Consider the following 18,514-nt stretch of genomic DNA (forward strand, 5'->3'; position numbering starts at 1 on the left):
GGGCTTCTGCTCAGGGTCTCTCAGGTTGCAGTCAAATTCTTGGCCTGGGCTGCTGTCTTAAAAAAAAATTATTTACTTATTTATGGCTGCATTGGCTCTCTGTCGCGGCACGTGGACTTCTCTCTAGTTGTGTTATGCACATTTAGTTGCCTCGCAGCACGTGGGGTCTTAGTTTCCTGACCAAGGCTGGAACCCATGTCCTCTGCATTGGAGGACAGTTTCTTCACCACCACCAGGGAAGACCCCCTGGGCTGCCATCTTACCTCAGCTGAGAAAGGATCGCTTCCAAGCTCACTCACATGACTGCTGACTGGAGGCTATTCTCAGTTGTTTGGCTGTGGGCCACTGGGCCTCCCCAACCTGGAAACTTGCTTCATCACAGCAGCCAAGGAGAGAGTCTGCTGGCAAGGCGGAAGCTGCCTTCCCACATGAGATGGTCATGGAAGTGACGTCCCATCTCAATCCTGTATGCTAGTGCAAGTCACGGGTCCTGCCCACACTCAGCAGGAGGCAGGGATACAGGCACAGGGACCAGGAGTTGGGGATCACTGGGGGACTGTCTCAGAGTGCCCTCCACCCAGCCAGAGGTCACTCAGTGCTGAATAAGGTGGATGGCCCAACAGGAATAGGGTTGCTTTTGGTTGAATGTCACGTGTTATTGCTAAGTCACAGGACAGCATCTCTTCTGAGATTTTTCCTTTGTCTCTGATGGTTTCCAAGGACACATCCATGAGATGACATATTGTTCAGAAATAGTTTCTCAAGGCGGCTGTTTGAAGGGAAGGATGTCTGCTTAGTTCTGTCATGGCGGTTCATCACCCAGTTATTAATACTTGCCGTGGATCACTTCATATGTTAATGGAGAGTTGCAGACTAACTTTTGCATGTTTGAAGGGACTTGAGATGAGAGGGAGGGAGGCATGCTTGGAGTACTCCTGGATCCAGAGTTCTTCAGGTGTGGATCGCATCCAGGCTCTGCCATTCAGCAGCTCTGTGATGTTGGCAAATCACTTAACCTCTCTGAACCTCCATCTTCTCATCAGCAAAATGGAGGTGTAGGAGTGTCTTAAGGATTAGGAATGACACATTGTTCAGCCCCTAAGTTGTGTCCGACTCCTTGCAGCCCCATGGTCTGCAGCACGGCAGGCTTCCCTGTCCTTCACTGTCTACCAGAGTTTACTCAAACTCATTTCCATTGAGTCAGTGATGCCATCCAACCATCTCATCCTCTGTCGCCCCCTTCTCCTCCTGCCCTCAATCTTTCCCAGCATTAGGGTCTTTTCCAATAAATGCAATGTGGTATCCTAGATGGGATCTGAAACAAGAGAACCTTTAGTGGAAACACTAGTGAAATCTGAATAAACGGTGGAGCTTGGTTAATAGTAATGCAGCTGCATTGATGTCTTCAGTTTAGTTCAGTTCAGTTCAGTCGCTCATTTGTGTCCGACTCTTTGCGACCCCATGAATTGCAGCACGCCAGGCCTCCCTGTCCATCACCAACTCCCGGAGTTCACTCAGACTCACATCCATCGAGTCAGTGATGCCATCCAGCCATCTCATCCTCTGTCATCCCCTTCTCCTCCTGCCCCCAATCCCTCCCAGCATCAGAGTCTTTTCCAATGAGTCAACTCTTCACATGAGGTGGCCAAAGTACTGGAGTTTCAGCTTTAGCATCATTCCTTCCAAAGAAATCCCAGGACTGATCTCCTTTAGGATAGACTGGTTGGATCTCCTTGCAGTCCAAGGGACTCTCAAGAGTCTTCTCCAACACCATAGTTCAAAAGCATCAGTTCCTCGGCACTCAGCCTTCTTCACAGTCCAACACTCACATCCATACATGACCAATGGAAAACCATAGCCTTGACTAGACGGACCTTAGTCAGCAAAGTAATGTCTCTGCATTTGAATATACTATCTAGGTTGGTCATAACTTTTCTTCCAAGGAGTAAGCGTCTTTTAATTTCATGGCTGCAGTCACCATCTGCAGTGATTTTGGAGCCCCCAAAAATAAAGTCTGACACTGTTTCCACTGTTTCCCCATCTATATCCCATGAAGTGATGGGACCGGATGCCATGATCTTTGTTTTCTGAATGTTGACCTTTAACCCAACTTTTTCACTCTCCTCTTTCACTTTCATCAAGAGGCTTTTTAGTTGTGACCAATGCACCTTACAGAAGAAGCCAGGTGAAGGAAAATAGGAGACTTATGTATTATCTTTGCAAGTAGTCTTGTTCAAATCTAAAATCATTCCAAAGTTAAAAAATTATTTCACAAAACACCAAGAAGACTCTATTTTCACCTTTAAACTGGTGAATATTAATAAAAGTAATACCCACGATCATGAGGATGTGGATAGCAGGATAATATAAAATGGGATAATCTTTCTCAGCACCAATTTAGTAGTGTGTTTCAAGAACCTTAAAAATGTGTAATGGTTTCTGATCCCATAGTGCCATCTCTAAAAATATATATTAAGAGATACATCACAGGACTTCCTTGGTGGTAAAGAGGCTAAGACTCTGAGCTTTCAATGCAGGAAACAAAAAGTTTCCTGCATCTCCTGCATTGGTGGGCAGATTCTTCACACAGAGTCACTTGGGAATTTGTGTGTGTGTGTGTGTGTGTGTGTGTGTATATACATCCACATATACAAATATGTCTTTTTAAGAAAAAGAGTTGAATTTAGATGGATTGTACTAGCCAGTGCACTGGTCTGCAGTTCTTGATGTGGACTATTTTTTTAAAGTCTTTACTGAATTTGTTACAATATTGCTTCTGTTTTATGTTTTGTTTTTCGGACCCTGAGGCCCCTGGGATCTTAGCTTCCTGACCAGGTCTTGAACCCACACCACCTTCATTGGGAGGCAAGTTCCTAACCACTGGACTGCCAGGGAAGTCCCTGTTGTGCAATTCTTGGTAGTCAGAAGTACCTGGGGTGACTTCCAGTGTTAGTACACATGGGTCTGGGCATATGACAAGATGTTAGTCTCCACCTGTTGAGCAGGGTCTCTCACTCAGCTCTGTTGACATTTGAGTCTGATCAGGCTCTGTGTGGGGCCATCCTGGGCACTGTGGGGTGTGGAACTGCATCTCTGACCCCCACGCACTTGGTCAATGCCTGGAGTGCCCCCCGTCCTACCTGATGTCTCCGAACAGCACTGAGTGTCGCGAGATGGGAACCATTGGGTTTCCCCCTTCATGAGCTTTGGAATTAAACTCAAGTTTAAAGTCTTTCTTTTCCATTTACTGACTTTGGACAATGTCTTATATTTTATATTGTTGTTATTATTCAGTCACTAAGTCATGTCTGACTCTTTGCAACCCCATGGACTGCAGCACGTCAGGCTTCCCTGTCCTCCACTGTCTTCCGGAGTTTTCTCAAATTCATGTCCATTGAGTCACTGATGCCATCCAACCTTCTCTTCCTCTGTCGTCCCTTTCTCCTTTGGCCCTCAGTCTTTCCCAGCATCAGGGTCTTTCCAAATGAGTAGGCTCTTTGCATCACGTAGCCAAAGTATTGAAGCCTCAGCATCAGTCCTTCCAATGAATGTTTTGTCTAGCTTTTTTTTTTTTTTTTTTAAGCAGCTTTTTCCTTACCTGAGATAGACAGGAAATGGTTCCTGACCTTGCAGGTGTACTGACCTCAAGGTTCCCCAGGGCGCCAGCTCCAAGCTGGGCAGCCATGGTCACTATTCCTGCTCCAGAGTGGTGTCCACAGACATGGTTTTAAGGCCCTTTTTGACTCGGAGGCTGCTGGGGGCCAGGGACCTCTGCACCCCTCGGTACCATGCATGGCTGTACCCTGTGTCTCCTCTCGGGGGCTCCCCACCTCCTAACTTTTTGCGCCATCATTTCAAACGCCTGGGAGATTAACAAACATAGCTTTTCTTTATTATGATCATTATTAATCTTTTGCTGCACCAGGCAGCATGTGGGAAGTGCAGAGTCTTAACCCCTGGACCGCCAAGGAAGTCCTTCCCCAGTGGTTTCCTAATTTCTAAAAAAAAATGGTCATAACTATATGCTTATGTTTATATGGTGGTCCCTTTGGAGAACAAGCCCATCAAGTTTGGAAGACATATTTGTAAGGTAGTCCTGAGCGTCCTGCAGTGTCTTATGCTATATACCTTGTTTCTAGTGGTCAAGGTTTTCTTTAAGCTCCTCTCGAACCCGCGTTGGATTTACAGAAAAGCACAGACGGTGCGGGGAGTCCGTTCCCGCCACCCATGCCCACCCAGTTTCCCTGCTAGGAGCACAGACGGTGCGGGCATCTTAGGTCCCGGGCTGCACATTTGTCACAGTGGCTGAACTGATACTGATACATTTTATCTTCATAGTCCATACTTTATTCAGATTTCCCTGAAAGTGTTAGTTGCTCAGTCGTGTAGGACTCTTCGACCCCATGGGCTGTAGTCCACCAGGCTCCTCTGTCCATGGGATTCTCCAGGCAAGGATACTGGAGTGGGGTGCCATTTCCTCCTCCAGGGGATCTTCCCGACCCAGGGATCGAACCTGGGTCTCCTGCATTGCATGCAGATTCTTTACCCTCTGAGCCTTATTTTTCCCCAGCTGTCCTCTTTGCTGCCTCAGTGCACCTTCCAGGACCCCACATGGAGTCATCGTGTCTCCTCAGGCCCCTCCGGGCTGTGACAGTTTCTCTGACTGTCCTTGTTCCTGACTTTCTCGACCATTGTGAGGACAAGTCGGAGGTTTGGCAGCACCTCCCCTGACCTGGGCATGTCTGGCGCTTTCTTGGGATCAGACTGCAGTTGTGGATGTGGGTGAAGAACCCCAGAGGTGAAGTGGCCCTCTTGTCACACCCCACTGTAGGGCTCGTCCTGCCCACAGTACTTATCACTGTTGGCTGCCTGAGGCAGAACAGTGTTGTTTGTTTTTAATTTTAATTAATTTATTTATTTTGGGCTTCCCTGGTAGTGCAGTGGTAACGAATCTGCCTGCCAGTGCAGAAGATGGTTCGATCCCTGGGTCGGGAAGATCCCCTGGAGGAGGAAATGGCAACCCACTTCAGAATCCTTGCCTGGAAAATCCCACAGACAGTCTGGTGGGCCACAGTCTAGCTGGTGGCAGAGTGAGACATGACTGAGTGCACGTGCACACGTGACTTTCTTGGCTGTGCTGAGCCGTTGTTGGTGTGCAGGCGATTTTCTGGTGGCAGCAGGCAGCTCCGTCCAGTGCCGGTGCCTGGGCTTCTCACTGCTTTAGTTCCGCCCCTTGCGGAGCACAGGCTCTAGGTGCGCAGGCTCCAGTGGCTGTGCCGTGTGGGCTCAGTAGTTGCGGAGCTCGGGCTTAGCTACTCCTGTGCATGTGGGGTCTTCCTGGACCAGGGATCAAACCCATGTCCCCTGCACTGGCAGGTGGATTCCTATCCACTGTACCACAGGGGAAGTACCCCAGTGGTTTTAGATGTTGAATTATTATTGTTGCTGTTCACTCAGCCAGTTGTGTCTGACTTTTGAGATCCCATGGACTGCAGCACGCCAGGCCTCCTGGTCCCTCACCCAGAGTTTGCCCAAGTTCATGTTCATTGCTTCGGTGATGCCATCCATCCATCTCAAACTCTGACACCCTCTTCTCCTTCTGCCCTCAATCTTTTCGAGCATCAGGGACTTTTCCAGTGAGTCGTCTGTTCACATCAGATGACCAAAATACTGGAACATCAACTTCAGCATCAGTCCTTCCAGTGAATATTCAGGGTTGATCTCCCTTAAGATTGACTGGTTTGATCTCCTTGCTGTCCAAGGGACTTTCAGGAGTCTTCTCCAGCACCACAGTTTGAAGGCATCAGTTCTTTGGCGTTCTGCCTTCTTTACAGTCCAGCTCTCATAACCGTACATGACCACTGGGAAGACCATAGCCTTGACTATAGGAACCTTTGTCAACAGAGCAATGTCTCTGCTTTTCAACACATTGTCTAGGTTTGTCATAGCTTTCCTGACAAGAAGCAGTCATCTTCTGATTTCATGGCTGCGGTCACCATCTGCAGTGACTTTGGAGCCCAAGAACAGGAAATCTGTCATGACTTCCACCTTTTCCCCTTCTGTTTGCCATGCAGTAATGGGGGCAGATGCCATGATCTTAGTTTTTTAATATTTAGTCTTAAGCCAGCTCTTTCACTCTCCTTTACTCTCATCAAGAGGCTCTTTAGTTCCTCTTCGCTTCCTGCCATTAGAGCGATACTATGCACATGTCTAAGGTTGTTGATGTTTCTCCCGCCACAGTTACAAGCTGTGATTCCAGCTTGTAACTCCTCCAGCCCGGCATTTCTCCTGATGTGCTCAGAGTGTAGATTAAACAAGCAGGGTAACAGCAGACAGCCGTGTTGTCCTCCTTTCTCCATCTTGAGCCAATTCGTTGTTGCATACAGGGTTCTAACTGTTGCTTCTTGACCCACATACAAATTTCTCAGCAAACAGGTAAGATAGTCTGGGATTCCCAGAATTACTGAATTACTGCCAACATTTAAAAACCAGGAGCTTTTGGACTTTCCCTGGTGGTCTACTGGTTAAGACTCTGCGCTTCCACTGCAGGAGCCCCAGGTTCGATCCTGTTTGGGAAACTAAGATCCCATGAGCCAAGTGACATAGCCAAAAAAAAAAAAAAAAAAAAAAAAAGAAAAAGCAGGAGCTTTTACATTTAAAAAATGAAAAAAACCTCCCAGCTTCTCAGGACACTTGGAGGGGCTGATGACATTGGGGCCACTTCCCATGTGGTGACAGCTGAGCCTGGAGCAGTGCCCCCTGCCAACAAGCCAGGTGTCATCTCTCCAGGGACCAGCATTGCTGTCACCTGCCCATCTGCCTCAAACTTGTGACCCCGGGACGGGCATGGAGCTCAGCGTGCCTCCTCTGGGGGCATGTTCCCCGTGAGCTCACAGCCCCCCAGGTGGGAAGTCAGGGAAGCAGGTGGGACGCCAGAGAGATGGCGACGTGGGAGTGCTTTCTGATGGGCGTGAAGGACACGGCTTGGGGGTCAGTACGGTATGTGGGGATCAGGAGAGCTGGGGTTCAGGGCAAGGCTGGGAGAGCAGGGGGGAAGGCCAAAGAGGGGGTGTTGTGAGCTGAGTTCTGTTCCCCCCAAAGATATGTTTCAGTCCTCACCCCCAGCACCCGGGCATCTGGCCTCATGTGGAATTAGGGGCTCTGCAGATGTAACTAGTGACAATGAGCCAAGGACCTCCCTGGTGAGCCAGTGCTTGAGACTTCGCCTTTGATGCAAGGGGTACTGGTTCAATCCCTGGTCAAGGCTAAGATCCCACATGTTTTTGCAGCCAAAAAAGCAGAACATAAAACAGAAGCAATACTGTAACAAATTCAATAAAGACCTTAAAAGAATGGTGGTTTAGTTACTAAGTTATGTCCAACTTTTTGTGACCCATGGACTGTAGCCTGCCAGACTCCTCTGTCCATGGGATTTTCCAGGCAAGAATACTGGAATGGGTTGCCACTTCCTCCTCCAGGGGATCTTCCAACCCAGGGATCAAACCTGTGTCTCCTGAAGAACTCCTCCGGATTCTTTACCACTGAGCCACCTGGAAACTCAGCTCATATTAGCCTTCAGAATAAATCCCTGATGGTCAGATTGGTGTGAACCAGGGTGGCCTCCAACATCTATGGGTCACCTCCCCTCCCTCCCACTCAGGTGTGTATTGAAATGTAAGCAGCCTACCAGACCTCAGAGGTTAGATGGTCGTGGGACGCATGACTTCCTGGGAGTCCATGGAATCCCTACCACAGGGGTCTCACTCAGGGTGAGTCCACACCCAGGGGACACTGGGTGAAATCTGGGGACATCTGTGGTTGTCACGACTAGGGGGTGCTGATGGCACGAATGGGTGGGGGCCAGAGTGGCTGCTCTACCCTGGAGAGTGGCCTGAACGCCCACAGTACTGGTAAGGAGAAAGTCTAGACAGAGGTGACCTTCAGATGACAGCACGATCCGTGGGTCTCAGCACTGGGACCAGGGTGGCACCAAGGCACTGAGGCTCTGGGAAGACGAGATGGGGCAGCTGCATGCATCCTCGCTCAGCACGCTCTACCCTCCAGAGGCCACAGGGCTGGCCATGCAGGCTCAGGGGGACATGGTTCCATGAACCCCAGAGCTCAGAGCAGAGGCCAGGCTCCGTCCCATGTGAGAGCAGGATCAAGATGAGAGTGCAGCCCACACACCTCGGGAGATGGGCTGGCATGCTGCCTGCTGCCAGTCAACCCGACAGTCCCGCACACCAATGATAGCATGTGCTTCTCCCACCGGGCAGGACTGGCGGGTGGGCAGGGGTCAGACCCCCTCCTGGCTGAGGAGCTGATGAGTCCAGGGACCAGCCTCTTCATGCTGAACCAGGCAGAACTAGTCCAAACTCCTTTCACTGCCAGTGAGGCTGCCTCTGTTGTCTTCATTCCTCCAACAAACTCTTCAGTGAGCACTCAAGAGTCTGGAAAAACCAGCCAGGGCTTTGAGGTGGTGATGGAGAACCTCTGTGAGGAGCCAATAAACTCTGTGAAGGGCCAGCCAGTCCTTGTAGGCATGAATGTCATATGTTGTTGTTCAGTCAATAAGTGGTGTCTGATTCTGCAACCCCATGAACTGCAGCATGCCAGGCTTCCCTGTCCTTCACCATCTCCCTGAGTTTGCTCAGATTCATGTCCATTGAGTCAGTAATGCTATCTGTCTCATCCTCTGTCATCCCCTTCTCCTCCTGCCCTCAATCTTTCCCAGCATCAGGATCTTTTCCAATGAGTCAGCTCTTCACATCAGGTGGCCAAAGTATTGGAGTTTCAGCTTCAGCATCAGTCTTTCCAGTGAATATTCAGGGTTGATTTCCTTTAGTATTGACTGGTTTGATCTTGAAGTCCAAGGGACTCTCAAGAGTCTTCTCCAACACCACAGTTCAAAAGCATCAGTTCTTCAGTGCTCAGCCTTCTTTATCGTCCAATTCTCACATCTATACATGACTACTGGAAAAACCGTAGCTTTGACTATACGGACCTTTGTCGGCAAAATGATGTCTCTGCTTCTTAATATGCTGTCTAGGTTTGTCATAGCTTTCCTTCCAAGGAGCAAGCGTCTTTTAATTTCATGTGAATGTCATAGCTGATATTTAAATCAATGGATGTGGCTGTGTTTCAGCAAAACTTTACAGACACAAGAGGTGGGCCGGATTTGGCCCTCGGATACTGACAGGTCAGCACTGCCGCCCCCTCCCCAGGCAGAGGCCTCTCCTTGTTAAACATGGTATTGGCCACTCCTGACTACCCCTTCTCTGAGACATCCTCCCGGTGACCAAAGGCTGGCTTTATCGCCTCTCTGAGCCTCAGTTTCCCCATCTGTAGAATGAGGATAATTACAGTCCTATGGTCCTGTGTGTACAGTTAGTCGTTGTAAATTATTGTAGGTCAGTGTTTCTCCTCTAGGATGTCCTGCCCTGGGGCACACTGTCTGGGGCATCTGTGGTTGTCAGGACTAGGGGTGCTCCTGGCATCATGGGAGCAGGATTCAGGGAGGCTGCTCCAAACCCCCCAGTGTGCAGGATGCCCCAACAGGGAATGACCTGGCCCTAAATATCTGCAGGGTGCAGAGGAGAAACCCTGCTCTAGATGAAGGTGTCCAGTAAGTCAGCTTGCAGAGACCAGGATGCCATGTCACATCACCCATCTGTTTGTCTGTCTTTGGATCACAGCTTCACCCTCACATTCCAGAACTCTCCATCTATAAAACCATCACCCTCCCCCAAGCCCAAGCTCTGGCTGTTCACTCAGCAGGCATTGCTCCTGAGCAGATGTGCCTCATTGCCCCTTTCCGCCTGGGACGTTCCAGACATTTCCTCCCGTGGAGCAGCCCCTGGGCCGGGGTCCACCCCGATTGTCTCGGGAACCACTCAGCCACCTGTCTTTTCTCCCCCTCCTCACTCCTCTCCTAGGAGCCAACTTCCCCTGCTGATTAGCATATCCTGTTTTTAGCGTCTTTCTTCTCTGGGCTTTATATAACCCTGTCATTATCGGATGCTGTCACAGGAACTTAATGTTCCCTCAATCACATTTCAAAGCCTCCTCAAGCATAAGTAGCTAATTGTCGTCACTCCCCTCTCTCCTTTTTCTTCTTAGATGAACTTTTCATTTCAGACTCGTTTTAGATTCACAGGAAAATTGGGAAGACAGTACAGATAGATCCCACGTACCCTGTCACCCCTGTTCTTCACATTTTACATCAAACATTCGTCCCAGTTAAGAAACCAACACTGATATATCATCATTATTTTTCATTTTTTTAGTATAGTTGCTTTACAATGTTGTGTTGGTTTCTACTGTACAATAAAGTGAATCAGCTGTATATATACATATATTCCCTCTTTTTTGGATTTCCTTCCCATTTAATTCATCACAGAGCACTGAGTAGAGGTCCCTTGGCTGTACAGTAGGTTCCCAGGTGGCACAGAACCCGTCTACCTATGCAGGAGGCACAAGAGGCGCAGGTTCCATCCCTGGTTCAGGAAGATCCACTGGAGAAGGAAATGTCAGCCCACTCCAGTATTCTTGCCACAAGAATCCCATGGACAGAGGAGCCTGGCGGGGTGCGGTCCACGGGCTCGCAAAGAGTTAGACGCGACAGCACAGCACAACGGAGCAGCAGGTTCTCGTTAGTTTCTATTTTATGCATAGTAATGTATACATTGGAGAAGGCGATGGCACCCCACTCCAGTACTCTTGCCTGGAAAATCCCATGGACGGAGGAGCCTGGTAGGCTGCAGTCCATGCGGTCGCGAAGAGTCGGACATGATTGAGCAACTTCACTTTGACTTTTCACTTTCATGCATTGGAGAAAGAAATGTATATATGTCAATTCCAGCATCCCAGTCCATTCCCCTCTGCCCCATTTTCCCCTTTGACGTCTGTGTCTCTATTTCTGCTTTGCAAATAGTGTCATTATTAACTAAAGTCCACACTTCATTTGGATTTCTTTAATTTTCCCGACACCCCTTTCTGCCCCAGGATGCACACAGCCCCACAGGACACTGAGTTGTCACATCTACATCTACACTGAGGTTTTTTCAGTCTCTCCGTCTGCAGAAACCATTTCTCCCTCTGGGGATAGGTTCTTCGGGGCTGTTACCAGTGGCAGTTTTGAGATGGTAAACTGCCCTGTCTAGAATGATCGGAAAATAGTTTGCTCACCAGGTCAAGATCTTTAGGATCCCTTTTGCAACCAAGATTGATAAAGAGCTTCTATACTTGCTAACAGAGGTTAGCCCATGGATTTTCCCCCAGGTGTTGAGAAAGCAGCAGCCCCTTCTCTGAATCTGAGGGAAGTGGTGTCTCTGGTGGCGAGATTCTGTGTAGTGGATGGCCTGGGGTTAGGGGCAGCTGGGGGCTTTCTGTTAGGACCCAGGATCCCATTTCCCTTTGCACTGGTGCCTCCATGTGAGGCCTGGTGCCATCTGCTCACAGACCGTCTTCCAGTCTGGGGGTCGAAAACTCCAGCCTCCAACCTCTGGCCTGGATCCAAGTCACCTGGGTTAGTCAATGTCGTTTTTTTTTTTTTGGCTGGACCTTGAGGCATGTGGGATCTGAGTTCCCTGACCAGGGATCAAACCTGCACCCCCTGCATTGGAAGTATGGAGTCTTAACCACTGAACTGCCACAGAACTCCCAAAATCAGATTTTTTTTTTTTCTCCAACCATACAACATATGCAACTTTAGTTCCCCAGCCAGGGATCGAACCTGCATCCCCTGCTTTACCGGCACAGAGCCTCACCCACTGGTCCGCGACTGGCTGGATTCAGTAGTAGCGACAGTGACCAAAAACATTTGCCACCTGGTCCTTCACAAAATCACTCTGCTGAGTCCTAGCCTTGTCAACAAAGCAGTTACTAGATGTTCTAGGATTGTGAAAAAGTTCCAGTGATAAAGAAGTGATCCGCTATGAACAATATGCCAGGACTGACTTATGCATTTGCTAGATATTCACTTGTTTAATCCAAGAACCCCACCCGCTCAGGGGGTGCCACTCTCACCCCCACCTTGAAGATTTGGAAACTGAGGCCCTGGGGGAGTTAGTCGGTTACGAAGTTGGGGTAGAATGAAACCATACTGCCTGTGAGATTCGGGAATATCTGTCCCCACCCACCGCCTTCCGGGGGATGGACAGAAGCTATTTTAATTTTGAGAGGAAAAAGAAATCTGTGCATACACATTTTTTTTTTAATTTGTCGAAATTGATCCTCTTCCCAAGTCAGTTGCCTGTGCCTCCATACAGGACAGTGCCAGGAGGTGGGAGGTCTGATAATCAATGCTTGGCTCAGCAGGTGATCTGTCCCCAAGGGGACACTAGTGATGTCTGGGCACATCTGTGTTTGCCACACTGGGGGGCTCCTGACATTGAGTGGATGGGGGCAGGGAGGTTGTCCACACCGCACAGCTCCCAGGACAGCCCTGCATGGAAGATGATGTGCCCGGTGTCAGCAGGGCTGGGGACGGAGACCCTGTGTTCATTATGAAAAATATTGAGTTTGGTCCCTGCTTACATGTTGTTGTGTAGTCACTAAGTCATGATTGACTCTTTTATGTGACCTCTTGGACTGTAGCCCTCCAGGCTCCTCCATCCATGGGATTTCGCGGGCAAGAATACTGGAGTGGGTTCCCATTTCCTTCTCCACAGGGTCTTCCCAACCCAGGGATTGGACCCACGACTCCTGCGTTGGCAGGTGGGTTCTTTACCAGTGAGCCACCAGGGAAGCACAAGCAGAACAAACCTCCAGTGATTAGAGAGTAAAGCAGGGAGATGCTGAGATTTCCCTGGTGGTCCAGTGGTTAAGACGCTGAGCTTCCAATGCAGGGGGCTCAGGTTTGATCCCTGATCAGGGAACCAACCTACTTGTTGTGCAGCTTGGTCAAAAATAGGAAAGTGGGGAGACCCCACCCAGTGTTAGGGGGAGGAGGGTCGAGAGACTCAGGACACAGAGCCGGGGTCAGCACCCTCCTCTCCCTACGTCTGCTGGGCTCCTGGAGACTTTTAGCCCCTGAGTCAGCCCTCCGGGCCCTTTTGTCCCATTGGACTGGACTGTGCTGGCCCCTGATCTGGGTCAGTCTCAAGATTTTGGAGTGGTGTGTCCAGCCCAGGCACTTCTCCAAGAGACTCTGAGGGCTCAGGGCTGGGAGCTCAGATGGCGAGGCTCAGGCTGCCGTCCCCCACCCCAGGCTTCTCCTCCTGCCTCATTTGCAATCGGAGCTCCTTGGGGTGACACATTTAGATGGTTGCTGTGGTGATGAGTGAAGGCTGGGGTGATAACTGCAGTGCAGGTCTATATCAAGCCTCCAGCGAGGCAAGGTGTTCCTGCCACGCGCTGGTGGGATGTCGTGTGGGGAGGGAAGGGAGTGCAGACATCCCAGGCCCACCTGCTTGGTTCCCAGGAGTGGGACGTATACCCCAGGCAGGGGGGCTTCCTGTTGCCAGATGCTGAGTCCCTGCTGTGCCTGTCCATGAGGGACGAGCTTGGAGCAGGGATCTCAGTGGGGGTGATCTCACCTCCCAGGGGACTCTGGACCACATCTGGGGACATCTGTGCTTATTACAATTGGCAGGTGGCTCCTGGAATGAGAGGTGGGGCCAGAGAGGCTGTTCTACCCACCACAGTGCCCGGAAGGACACCCCGCCCTCTAGCAAGGAATGACCAGCCTCCACATCAGTAGCACTGAGGGCAAGACCCTGCTTTATTTTTTTTTATTTCAAAAAATATTTATTTGTTTGTTTGTTTATTTAGTTGGCTGCACAGGGTGTTAGTTGCAGCATGCAGAATCTTTAGTTGAAGCAGGTGGGATCTGGTTCCCTGACCAGGAGTGGAACCCGGGGCTCCCTGCATTGGGAGCACAGAGTCTTAGCCACTGGACCACCAGGGAAGGCCCAAGACCCTGCTTTAGAGGGAAGCAGATCAAAGTAGTGGACTTATTTGGTCTCAGAACCAGGCTATGGCATCTCTTGATAATCTGTGAATCCCAAAGGCTTCATTTTCTCATCCTAATTGTTCTACTGCTCCCCCTTGTTGAATTTACCAAGTCCCTTCAGGCTCTTATGTCTCCCAGAAGATCAGATCTATAGATGGGGGAAAAACCAGAAAGTGAAAAATCCAGTGCTGTTGGTTGCTTGCCATTAGAGAATTGTAGTGGTTGAAAAAGAAAAATAATGTGGAGTTGTCAGGTGGATCAGCCTGGATGACAGGTGTATCAGTTATCTCTTGCTGTGTAACAGATGACCCTGAAGACTTATTGTATTTTTTATTTTATTATATTTTATTTCATTATTTTGACTCTGCTGGGTCTGCATTTCAGTGCATGGGCTCTCTAGTCGTGGCCTGTGGGCTCAGTTGCAGTATGTGGGACCTAGTTCCCTGTCCAGCGGTGGAACCTGGGCCCCCTGCATTGGGAGCACAGACTCCTTGCCACTGGACCACCAGGAAGTCCCTGAAAGCTTAGTGTAAACCACCAGTTTTCCCTCTCTCACAGTTGCTGTGGGCTGGAAGCTTGGAAACAGCTTCCCTTGGTGGTTCTGGCTCAAGGTCCCTCGGGAGGTTGTGGAGCACGTGTCAGCCGAGGGCTGCCTCCTCTGAAGGCCCAGTGGGGTCAGAGGAGCCGCTTCCAGGATGGTGCCCCACGTGGTCCCTGTCCATGGTGCTGCTTGAGCTTCCTCACTCCATGGTGGCTGGCTCACTGAGTGCCGGCAGAAGCCACACGTCTTTTATGACAGACCTTAGAAGTGACCTGCTGTCACTGCAGGTGATCACACAGAGCTGCCCTGACCCCAAGCGGGAGGAGAACTGATCCCAAGTGGCAAGTGGGAGGAGACAGCAGGTAGGACATGAACTGAATCTCTGGAGGCTGGCGATGTTGGAAACGCTGCCACAGCAGGCGAACGGAGCTCTGGACATCAGGATGGGGGGCATTAAGTTACTTGCCCAATGTCCCTAAAAAACAAAACAAACAAACAAAAAAAAACGGTGCACCACTGCCACCAAAGGAGAAATGCTCTGTGGAGTGACTGTCTCAGTGATTTCACCAGGAATTAGGGTCGCGGTCCGTTCCCAGGCAATCCAGGGGGAACTGCAGTTTCTGGAACCCTACTTGGGACACCTGTGCCCACTTACTTCAGCTGCTTTCACCCTCCTCCCCACAAAGCTTTGGCCTCAGAAACAGAGTGGAGGGACTTCCCTGGAGGTCTCATGGCTGACTCCATGCAGCCAATGCAAGGGGCCTGGGTTGGGGGACTAGATCCCACACGCCAAAACTTAAGACCCAGCCAAATACACACAAAATACTCAAAAAAGAGAGAGAGGGAGATTAAAAAAGAATGGGTGGAGAACAGATTTCTTCTGTCTCATTTCTGCGTTTGCATGCACCTTGGAGCAGAGGGAGGAAGAGGCGCCCAGCCAAGGCTGCATGCCAGGAGGTGGAAGGGATGGAATCTCTCCAGGCGGAGTGGCAATGGGAATGGTGAGGGTGAGAATGGTGAATGGGCGGGAAGAGGTTGCCTCCTGCCCTCAAAATCTGCAGAAATCGGCTCAGCACCAGCCAGAATATGCTTTCCACTGGCCAAATGGGATTTGGGAGTAATCCCAGGGCACATTCTATTAGGCTCTTGTCTGATCCACCCATAAGTCCTCCCTGGTCCCCTGGCCTGGGGACAGCTTTGGAGTAGTTAATCCAGGCTGGAGGGGCCAGGAGGTCTTGATCTGGGCAGTTTGTGATCCTGTTATGATACTGGCAGGGGCCTTGGGAGAAACGTAGAAATCCGCTTGGCGGGACTGACCAGCTTGTGTCTGGGTCTGGGTTCACAACAGCCTGACCCACCTGCTGGTCATGTGTGTGTGGAGCCTCCACCTGCGCTACGACAGCCTCACTCTTCCTTCCCTCCTTCCTTTCTTTTCCTCGTCAGAATTCCTGGTTCTCAGTATAACTCTCCCAATTCATCCCACTGTTTTTTTTTTCTTCTTTTTTAAAAATTTTATTTATTTACTTTTGGATGCACTGGGCCTTCACTGCTTTGTGAGGGCTTTCTCTAGTTGCAGCGAGCGGGGGTTACTCTCTAGTTGTGGTGCACCGGCTTCTCATTGCGGTGGCTTCTTGTTGCGGAGCGTGGCTTTAGGTCGTGTGGGCTTCAGTAGTTGCAGCACCTGGGCTCAGTAGTGGCGGTTAGTGAGCTCTAGAGTGCAGACTTAGCAGTTGTGGTTCATGGGCTTAGTTGCTCCTTGCCGTGTGGAATCTTCCCAGACCAGAGATGGAACCTGGGTCCCCTGCATTGGCAGGTGGATTCTCAACCACTGGACCACCAGGGAAATCCAATTCACCCAGCTTTTAATAGGCTGATTTTTAGAGTACTTTAGGGTTATAGAAAAATTAAGCAGAAAGTACAGGGAGTTCCTATATACCCCCTCCACACACACAGGCACACACACCCACACATACACTTTTCTCTATTATTACCATCCTGCATTAGTGTAACTCAGTTATACTTGATGAGCCAATATCCATATATTGTTACTTAAAGAAATTTTGTTTATTTACTATTTATTTGGATACACCAAGTCTTAATTGCAGCACTTGGGATCTAGTTAACTGACCAGGGATGGAACCTGGGGCCCCTGCATTGGGAGCACAGAGTCTTAGCCACTGGACCACCAGGAAAGTCCCCGTATGTTGTTATTAACCAAAGTCCATAGTTGACATCTGAGTCTAGTCTTGGTGCCGTGTGTTCTGTGGGTTCGGACAAATGTATCCATTATCAGTCATTTCACTGCCTCTGGGCCCTACCTGTTTATCCCTCCTCCCCACAAACCCCAGAACCACTGATCCTTCTAGTCTCCAGAGTCCTGCCTTTTTCAGAATGTCCCACATTTGGAATCACAGTGTATAGTCTTTTCAACCTTTTAACGAGTTAATCAGCTGTTTTGGCTGCACTGTGGGGCATGCAGTATCTTAAGTTTCCCGACGAGGGATTGAACTTAAGCCCCCCTGCAGTGAGAGCACTGAGTCTTAACCACTCGACCACCAGGGGAGTCCAGTGTGTGGCCTTTTCTACTGGCTTCTTTCACTTGGTGACTTGTATCTGAGGTTCCTCAGTGTCTTTCCCTGCTTCACAGCTCATTTCTTTTTTAGCGCTGAGTAATATTCCTTTGAATGTAGGTCCTCTTTTGTGTATATATTCTTAATAGTCAGCACCCACAAACTCACCACTGAGCACAAAAACCAGAGCCTCGCCAGTTCTCTTCTGTTCCTGAGACTCTCCCCATCCAGCCCACCCACCTGGCTCCGGTCTCCAAGACAGCCAAGGTGGAATCTCGTCACATTTCCCATCCTTTGTTTAATTCTGTCTTGTTTACATGTACTCCTTAACAGCATACTTTGAGTAGATTTTTACTCCTAAAAATCTATTTTAGAAAGGTGAGTTGTTTTTAACGTTATAAATAGGATATCATGCTCCATTGTACTCTCTTGGGATCTGCTCTTAAATGCAAAGTTCCAGGGCTAGATTCACTCATGTTGTTAGGTATTACAGTGTGCAATTGGCAGAATAATGGCCCCCCCAAAGATGTTCATGCCCCAGTCCCCAAAACCTGTGTGTCACCGTATGTGGTAAAAGGATTCTGCAGATGGGAATAAGTTAAGGCCCCGAGGATGGGGTCAAGCCTGGATCCTCTGCGGGGAGGAGGGGGGGCCCAGTGTCATCACAAGGTCCTTATAAGAGGGAGGGGGAGGGTCAGAGGCAGAGAGAGACAGGAGATGCTGTGCTGCTGACTCTGAGGAGGGAGGGAGGGGCTGTGAGCCAGGGATGCGGCGCCTCTAGAAGCTGGAAAAGGCAAGAGCTTGTGCTTCCCTGGAGCCTCCGAAAAGACTAGCCCTGCCCAGGCCTGGATTTAGCCCCATGAGGCCCAGCCTATATTGGAGTCCTGACTGTAGGGCTGTGAGATGAGGGCTCAGCCAGGCCGAGGATGCTATGTCCTGGCTCTGACCATCCCACTCCTCCTTGGCGTTGCATGTCAGGCCTCCTGCCCCTGGACACCAAGCCATTCCAATCCACCTCCACATAATGGTCAGGGAACATAGTACCCAGGGTGGGCCTCTCCCAGCACCACACAGCTCTGTGTGGGGCCAGCACCCTCTCCCCATACCCACCGGGCTCCTCAGGCTGTGCCCTTGGCACCAACTGTATTGTGCAGAATCCCCAGAACTAGCGAGATCCCATCATGGGCTGGCTTGGTGATGGTGGCATGGACTGCTTGGCAAGCAGAGCACCCGCGGCTCCTCCAGTCTAGGATCTCGTGTCTCCCTGGGAGCCTCAGCTTTGAACCATGTGATGCTGATGAGTGCGACAAAGGTGTCTTGGGATTAGTGTGATGGTTGCAGAACCTGTGAGTCTCCTGAAAGCCATCAAACTGGACATTCTATAGTAGGTGAATTCTATCTTAATTTTTAAAAAAGAATAAAAAAAGGAAAGCATGTGGATGAGGTGGG

The 18,514-nt window shown here is 49.9% G+C and overlaps 1 protein-coding gene and 1 non-coding gene across 6 annotated transcripts in view; both read left to right on the top strand.

Moving 5' to 3' along the window:
- Positions 1–18,514, top strand: part of GNG7 (G protein subunit gamma 7) — a 140,142-nt gene that overhangs the window by 21,607 nt on the left and 100,021 nt on the right. The gene's annotated exons all lie outside the window — the stretch shown is intronic.
- TRNAG-UCC (transfer RNA glycine (anticodon UCC)) lies at positions 12,806–12,878 on the top strand. The gene has a single exon. It is a non-coding gene; the product is annotated as a tRNA-Gly (tRNA).

The sequence above is a fragment of the Ovis aries genome, chromosome 5 (assembly GCF_016772045.2).
Source record: "Ovis aries strain OAR_USU_Benz2616 breed Rambouillet chromosome 5, ARS-UI_Ramb_v3.0, whole genome shotgun sequence".
Taxonomy (NCBI): Eukaryota; Metazoa; Chordata; class Mammalia; order Artiodactyla; family Bovidae; genus Ovis; species Ovis aries.